This window comes from Coregonus clupeaformis, chromosome 15 (assembly GCF_020615455.1).
Source record: "Coregonus clupeaformis isolate EN_2021a chromosome 15, ASM2061545v1, whole genome shotgun sequence".
In the NCBI taxonomy this organism is placed as follows: domain Eukaryota; kingdom Metazoa; phylum Chordata; class Actinopteri; order Salmoniformes; family Salmonidae; genus Coregonus; species Coregonus clupeaformis.
This window is the reverse complement of record NC_059206.1, coordinates 54535608-54544367: the sequence shown is the minus strand read 5'-3', so window position 1 is coordinate 54544367 and position 8760 is coordinate 54535608. Positions and strand designations below refer to the sequence as shown.

Here is an 8760-nt window from a genome sequence, read left to right as displayed (position 1 = left end):
GGCAGTGAATGTTCCCGAGTCACCAAGTTACAGTTTTTACCTAAATCTACTTGTAAATCTATGGCAAGACCTGCAAAAATTGCAAAAATTGCAAAAAACAAATTTGACAGAGCTTGAAGAATTTTGAAAAGAATAATGGGAAAATATTGCACAATCCAGCTGTGGAAAGCTCTTAGAGACTTACCCAGAAAGACTCACAGCTGTAATCGCTGCCAAAGGTGTTTCTACAAAGTATTGACTAAGGTGTGAATACTTATGTAAGTGAGATATTTCTGTATTTCATTTTTAATACATTTGCTACAATTTCTAAAAACATGTTTTCACTTTGTCATTATGGGGTATTGTGTGAAGATGGGTGAGGAACAAAAATCTATTTTAGCCATTTTGAATTCAGGCTGTAAAACAACAACGTGGAATAAATCAAGGGGTATGAATACTTTCTGAAAGCACTGTAGAAGAGGCCACTACTAACTATTACAGAAAGTCCATTTACAATTTTGAACAAAAATCTAAGAATACTTTCACAAGGTTTTGGGAGAGCACAGAGCAGCATTGATTCAGATAAATTAACATAAACAATCATGTACACAGCCAACACTATTTACAAATAACACAGTCGAGAAATGCAGCCCAAATAACATGGCCAAGTGAGAAAGTATTTATTGAGTATAATGATAAATATTTGAATCGTTTTTTCAGATTGTACAAGGAATTCCTGCTACTCTTCTTCAACCTCCTCATTCGAACAGCAGTACTATTCCACAAAGCAGATCTGTCCGTCATCGTTCCTGACCAGGTACTGTAGAGACAGGAACCCTCGGCTGTCTGTCCTCACTGAGACCTTACTGGACAGTTCCAGGGCCTTGGTGGAATACTTCAGCAGGGACATCTTGTACCTGGCAGAGGGACAGCTGGAGAGGACAGCAGCAAAGTGACTATCCAGTTAGCATGTACACTACATGACCAAAAGTATGTGGACACCTGTTCGTCGAACATCTCATTCCAAAATGATGGGTATTAATATGGAGTTGGTCTACCCTTTGCTGCTATAACAGCCTCCACTCTTCTGGGAAGGCTTTCCGCTAGATGTCGGAACATTGCTTGACGGTGTAGGCCGTCATTGTAAATAAGAATTTGTTCTTAACTGACTTGCCTAGTTAAATAAAGGTAAAATAAATTAAATAAAATAAATTGCTGCAGGGACTTCCATCCATTCTGCCACAAGAGCACTAGTGAGGTCGGGCACTGATGTTGGGGGCGATTACGCCTGGCTCGCAGTCGGCGTTCCAATTCATCCCAAATGTGGTCGATGGGGTTGAGGTCAGGGTTCTGTGCAGGCCAGTCAAGTTCTGCCACACCGATCAACAAAAAACATTTCTGTATTGACCTCGCTTTGTGCATGGGGGCATTCTCATGCTGAAACAGGAAAGGGCCTTCCCCAAACTGTTGCCGCAAAGTTGGAAGCACAGAATCGTCTAGAATGTCATTTTATGCTGAAGCGTTAACATTTCCCTTCACTGGAACTAAGGGGCCGAGCCCAAACCATGAAAAACAGCCCCAGGCCATTATTCCTCCTCCACCAAACTTTACAGTTGGCACTATGCATTGGGGCAGGTAGCATTCTCCTGCCATCCGCCAAACCCAGATTCGTCCATCGGACTGCCAGATGGTAAAGCGTGATTCATCATTACGGAGAACGTGTTTCCACTGCTTCAGAGTCCAATGGCGGCGGGATTTATACCACTCCAGCTGAAGCTTGGCATTGCGCATGGTGATCTTAGGCTTGAATGCGGCTACTCGGCCATGGAAACCCATTTCATGAAGCTCCCGACGAACAGTTATTGTGCTGACGTTGCTTCCAGAGGCAGTTTGGAACTCGGTAGTGAGTGTTGCAACCGAGGACAGATGATTTTTACGCGCCACACGTTTCAGCACTCGTTTGTCCCGTTCTGTGAGCTTTTGTATATAGAGTGCATTCGGAAAGTATTCAGACCCCTTCACTTTTTCCACATTTTGTTACGTTACAGCCTTATTCTAAAATGGATACAATTGTTTTTTCCCCTCATCAATCTACACACAATACCCCGTAATGACAAAGCAAAAACAGGTTTGCAAATGTATTTCTTTTTAAATACAGAAATATCACATTTACATAAGTATTCAGACCCTTTACTCAGTACTTTGTTGAAGCACCTTTGGCAGAGATTACAGCCTCAAGTCTTCTTGGATATGACACTACAAGCTTGGCACACCTGTATTTGGGGAGTTTCTCCCATTCTTCTCTGCAGATCCTCTCAAGTTCAAGGGGAGTGTCGCTGCACAGCTATTTTCAGGTCTCGAGATGTTCAATTTCACTGGCTAGGCAACTCAAGGACATTCAGAGACTTGTCCCAAAGCCACTCCTGCGTTGTCTTGGCTGTGTGCTTAGGGTCGTTGTCCTCTTGTAAGGTAAACCTTCGCCCCAGTCTGAGGTCCTGGGCGCTCTGGAATAGGTTTTCATCAAGGCTCTCTTTGTACTTTGCTCCGTTCATCTTTCCCTTGATCCTGACTAGTTTCCCAGTCCCTGCTGCTGAAAAACATCCCCACAGCATGATGCTGCCACCACCAAGCTTCACCGTAGGGATGGTGCCAGATTTCCTCCAGACGTGACACTTGGCATTCAGGCCAAAGAGTTAAATCTTGGTTTCATCACACTAGAGAATCTTGTTTCTCATGGTCTGAGAGTCCTTTAGGGGCCTTTTGGCAAACTCCAAGAGGGCTGTCATGTGCCTTTTACTGAGGAGTGGGTTCATTCTGGCCACTCTACCATAAAGGCCTGATTGGTGGAGTGCTGCAGAGATGGTTGTCCTTCTGGAAGGTTATCCCATCTCCACAGAGGAACTCTGGAGCTCTGTCAGAGTGACCATCGGGTTCTTGGTCAACTAAATGACCAAGGCCCTTCTCCCCCGATTGCTCACTTTGGTCAGGCGGCCAGCTCTAGGAAGATTCTTCCCCAGATCTGTGCCTCGACACAATCCTGTCTCGGAGCTCTACGGACAATTCCTTCGACCTCATGGCTTGGTTTTTGCACTGTCAGCTGTGGGACCTAGACAGGTGTGTGCTCAATTTCGTGTCTCATAGCAAAGGGTCTGAATACTTATGTAAATAAGGTATTTCTGTTTTACATCTTTTAAAAATTTGCAAACATTTATAAAAACCTGCTTTCGCTTTGTCATTATGGGGTATTGTGATGAGGACTATTTTTTATTTCATCCATTTTAAAATAAGGCTGTAATGTAACAAAATGTGGAAAAAGTCAAGGTGTCTGAATACTTTCCAAATGCACTGTGTAGTGTACTTCAAAACCATAATTACCCCCAGTGAAAGCTATACCCTCCAAGAGTGGGCAACCAGCAAAAATATACATAATTGAGTAAATGCATCTCATGCCATCTTCAAATGCACATTTCTTGATTACTTTCTTTTGTAAGATTTTATTTTATTTTTCAAACAATATGAACATATACAGACAAAAGACATCAAATAACATTTTATTGGTCACATACACATATTTATCAGATGTTAGTGCGGGTGTAGTGAAATGCTTGTGTTCCTAGCTCCAACAGTACAGTAAGATCTAACAATTCACAACAATACACACCAATCTAAAAGTAAAATAATGGAATTAAGAAATATATAAATATTAGGTCGAGCAATGTCGGAGTGGCATTGACTAAAATACAGTAGAATACATATATATAGGGGGGGAGGGGAGGGGGGGGGGGTACACACCTTCAATATGTACCCATTGTTCCTCTTTAGTTAATTTTACAATACAGTGGGGGGAAAAAGTATTTAGTCAGACACCAATTGTGCAAGTTCTCCCACTTAAAAAGATGAGAGAGGCCTGCAATTTTCATCATAGGTACACGTCAATTATGACAGACAAAATGAGAAAAAAAAATCCAGAAAATCACATTGTAGGATTTTTAATGAATTTATTTGCCAATTATGGTGGAAAATAAGTATTTGGTCAATAACAAAAGTTTCTCAATACTTTGTTATATACCCTTTGTTGGCAATGACACAGGTCAAACGTTTTCTGTAAGTCTTCACAAGGTTTTCACACACTGTTGCTGGTATTTTGGCCCATTCCTCCATGCAGATCTCCTCTAGAGCAGTGATGTTTTGGGGCTGTCGCTGGGCAACACAGACTTTCAACTCCCTCCAAAGATGTTCTATGGGGTTGAGATCTGGAGACTGGCTAGGCCACTCCAGGACCTTGAAATGCTTCTTACGAAGCCACTCCTTCGTTGCCCGGGCGGTGTGTTTGGGATCATTGTCATGCTGAAAGACCCAGCCACGTTTCATCTTCAATGCCCTTGCTGATGGAAGGAGGTTTTCACTCAAAATCTCACGATACATGGCCCCATTCATTCTTTCCTTTACAAAGATCAGTCGTCCTGGTCCCTTTGCAGAAAAACAGCCCCAAAGCATGATGTTTCCACCCCCATGCTTCACAGTAGGTATGGTGTTCTTTGGATGCAACTCGGCATTCTTTGTCCTCCAAACACGACGAGTTGAGTTTTTACCAAAAAGTTATATTTTGGTTTCATCTGACCATATGACATTCTCCCAATCCTCTTCTGGATCATCCAAATGCACTCTAGCAAACTTCAGATGGGCCTGGACATGTACTGGCTTAAGCAGGGGGACACATCTGGCACTGCAGGATTTGAGTCCCTGGCGGTGTAGTGTGTTACTGATGGTAGGCTTTGTTACTTTGGTCCCAGCTCTCTGCAGGTCATTCACTAGGTCCCCCCGTGTGGTTCTGGGATTTTTGTTCACCGTTCTTGAGATCATTTTGACCCCACGGGGTGAGATCTTGCGTGGAGCCCCAGATCGAGGGAGATTATCAGTGGTCTTGTATGTCTTCCATTTCCTAATAATTGCTCCCACAGTTGATTTCTTCAAACCAAGCTGCTTACCTATTGCAGATTCAGTCTTCCCAGCCTGGTGCAGGTCTACAATTTTGTTTCTGGTGTCCTTTGACAGCTCTTTGGTCTTGGCCATAGTGGAGTTTGGAGTGTGACTGTTTGAGGTTGTGGACAGGTGTCTTTTATAATGATAATAAGTTCAAACAGGTGCCATTAATACAGGTAACGAGTGGAGGACAGAGGAGCCTCTTAAAGAAGAAGTTACAGGTCTGTGAGAGCCAGAAATCTTGTTTGTTTGTAGATGACCAAATACTTATTTTCCACCATAATTTGCAAATAAATTCATAAAAAATCCTACAATGTGATTTTCTGGATATTTTTTCTCAATTTGTCTGTCATAGTTGACGTGTACTTATGATGAAAATTACAGGCCTCTCTCATCTTTTTAAGTGGGAGAACTTGCACAATTGGTGGCTGACTAAATACTTTTTTTCCCCACTGTATGTTGCAAGTAAAAGCCTTGGGTAAAAAGTAAAAGGCAAGTAAAAGCCTTGGGTGGCGAGGTGATACAATTCCAGGTCTGGAAGGTTAAAACCACCGTCAGACTTAGGGAGATGTAAAACTTTCCTTTATATTCTGAGATGTATTTAACCATATAAAGTCTTATGGCAGAGTATACTTTTTTAAAGAATGTCTTCGGTGGGGTAATTGGTATTACCGAAAATAAATATAGAAACATTGGGAGCCATGCCATTCTAAAGATGTTTATTCTACCTGTAAGATTTATGGGAAGATTCCATTTTAATTAGATCTGTGTAGTGTCTGAACAATTTATGACTTTGCTGACGGTTGCAAATGGTCTTAGAGGATGTTGACTCAGCTTGAGAAAGCATCTGGAGAGTATTTCTATAGGGGCATCCTAAAACAGAGGAAGTCTGTTAGGTGGAGTCCTGGGATTGGTCTGTAGGGGAAAACACCCATATGAGGTTACATAGGATATATATATACTATGGTTTGGGACAAAGGAGGGGAGAATAACATATTAGAGATTGGGACCGGTTATTCTCCAGATGTCTGCAGATGTCTGTAAATTGACGCTGAACTCTTTTGATATAATAAACCTTTATAATCAAAGTACAGTGTCCGCGGATTCCTTGTTCTCACAGCATCTCAGCATCGTTTTCTCGACACTACATTAATGGCGACGAGGTAATTGGGTCGTGTTGCGTCTTTTCTCAGCGTTCCATTCAGGGACGCCGAGCTGACTCTCGCTCCAGAGTCCGGCAGATAAGGGTGAGTTTTCTCACCACTTTGGGCACTGGTCAGTTCGTGTGTCTGCGTGTGTGTGCGTTGAATGAATGCACCGTTAAGAACTTGCATGTGTGCTTTGCTGTTATTTGCTGTGGGATAAGAGTCTGTTCTAAATTTCTAAATTTGTTTGCGTTGAAAGCAACACAAACAGGGGGGAGTGTCTATAGGATTGATAATACTGGACACAGGGATATTTTGCTTGAATAAAATTCAAAAAGAATAGAATGAAGGAAGGAAAGGCCAGGAACTAAGGAAAAATGTATACAAATTATGACATCGCAAATCTATGGCAAGCCCTCAAACGAGGCGATCATTAGGATGGGCCGAAAATCCTGAAATCTCACTGGGTTGGTTTTAGGTCAGTTCAGGGAACTGGAGATTGTGGTAGATACATTCGGTTGCAAGTTACCGCTGGACTTATAGTTGACGAGGTATATGTTCGATGTAACCGCTCATTGAATATCCGCGAACTCGAGGTAGCAGAAATGTAGGAACAAGGAAAAAACGGCGCGATGGTAGTAGCATGCTTTAGAGGTCCGTAGCAATGGACATAAGCCTCTTAAACGGTGTGTGTGTGTGTGTGTGTGTGTGTGTGTGTGTGTGTGGAAGAGAGTAGGATTTGTGTTCTATGTTTTGTGTTGGTTTGTGAGTTCTGTTAAGTTTTACTGTTTGTCTGTGTTGGGGAAATAACGGAGGGATAGCTGGTCTGTCTACTTTCTGTTGTTTAGCTTGGAGAGAGCTGCTTGGGAGCTCTTCTCACTCTGAAATCGCATTGGTGAATGAACTACGCATGCGTGTGATTTTCTGAGTTTAGAGTTACGTAGAGCAAATATGCCACTCCCCTGCCTGCACTGAGCTGCTGGGAGACGCAGACTCAGAGCAGACAGAGAAGGAGGGGGAGACTTACACACGAATAAAGTGTTCTGTTTGTTAAATCGGCTGTTGTTTAACGATGAAACTATTTGATTGAGATCTATTGAATTGATAAATTAGAGATATGTTGACGGATTAAAAATAAATAAAATAAAATGTTATTGAGCTATTTATACTATTCCTGAGTTAAGCTGTTTGCTTATTTTTTAGAAAGAATGTGAACAGAGGAGTATTGCATGGTTGAAATAACCCAGTGAGTGCATAAAATACTAAATTCTTGTCTGTTCTTTGTTCTTCTGTGATATGAGAGACGATGAGGAGGAGACAGAGAGAGAGAGAGGAGGTGCTGACAAGTGCATAACGCGACAGGGTGTGCTGCAACAGATCAAGTCAAATCAAGGCTAGTACTGTTCTATTCACAAAACTTACCTTCCCATAGAGGATATTTTGGGTGCCTAGCATATGTCATGTTGTGACAATTTGACAGGGACTTGGCAACAGACTGATCAATTGATGTAATTAAGAATTGCATTTTGGAGTTTTTTGTGCATGAGTTGGTTTGATTAGAGTTGTGTGGGAAATCGAGCACTGACATTATTCTGTAAAATTAAGGTAATTGAGTGCTTATTAAGCAATTGGTTTGTGAGTGCTGTAGTGTTGCTGGATTAGAGGTCTTTCTTTTTTGGATTGCTCTGAAGTTGACTACTTTCCTTTACCTTTCCTGATCGGATGTGGTAAGATTGCCACTAATCAATAATTTGGTAAAATAAAATAAAAATGAATAAATTGATGAATAAATTGATTAATTAGTTAAATAAATAAAAATTTGGGGGGGAGAAAAAAAAAGTGAGGGAAACATAAGCTACATAGTCTAAAATAATAAAATAATTCACAATAAAGGAATATAGATGAGTTGTTACAATGGGGGGAAAAGGACATCAAAACGATGAAAGTAATTACTCCTGTTGATGTAGTAGAAAATAGTAATCCTCTAGTTAATGGTATTGCAAGGTTATCTGGAAAGTGGAATAAACGTTGGCCTGACATTGAACAACCATGTCCAGTGGAAGGGATTCTTAACCCAGACGTCATCAACATAATGAAAGTGCTTGAATAATAGAGAGAGGAAAAGCAGAAACGACCATAAAGATGAATCCAAACTCCAAAAGTAAGAAGAAAGCGATGAAGATTTGGAGATTAAAGGTGCTTTATGTTCGGGAGGATTTTATCCTACAATGACTAGCACAGAAGAAATAGAAAGAGACATAGACCGATGCGTATCATGCCTGGATAAAGCGAATAATTTAGAAGAAGTAAGAGAACTGGAAGAACAACTCAAGAAGCTGAAGATACAGAAGAAAAAACTGCTGAGAAAAGGATCCCAAGAATTGGAGAAGAAGTATACATTGAGCCAAGGAAAGAGAGCACAAGTAAGAAGATGATGCTAGTGATATTTCGAAGACAGAACCTAGAATATAAGCCTTTGAAGAATACCGATATGTCAGATATACTTGAGAAGTTGCCTACTCTTCAAGATGGAGCATATCCTTGGATTTCAAAATTGGAAGAAATTATGGTGGGAACACAGTCTGCCATAGGAGACATTAAGAGACTTTTGCTAATCTCCTTGGGATTCCAGAAATGGAAGACATTTTTTAGA

At 41.2% G+C, this 8760-nt stretch overlaps 1 pseudogene; it reads right to left on the bottom strand.

Annotated features, from left to right (window-relative positions):
* Positions 1 to 718: 718 nt before the first annotated feature.
* The window catches only part of LOC121583393, a 30980-nt pseudogene continuing 22938 nt past the window's right edge, over positions 719 to 8760 (bottom strand).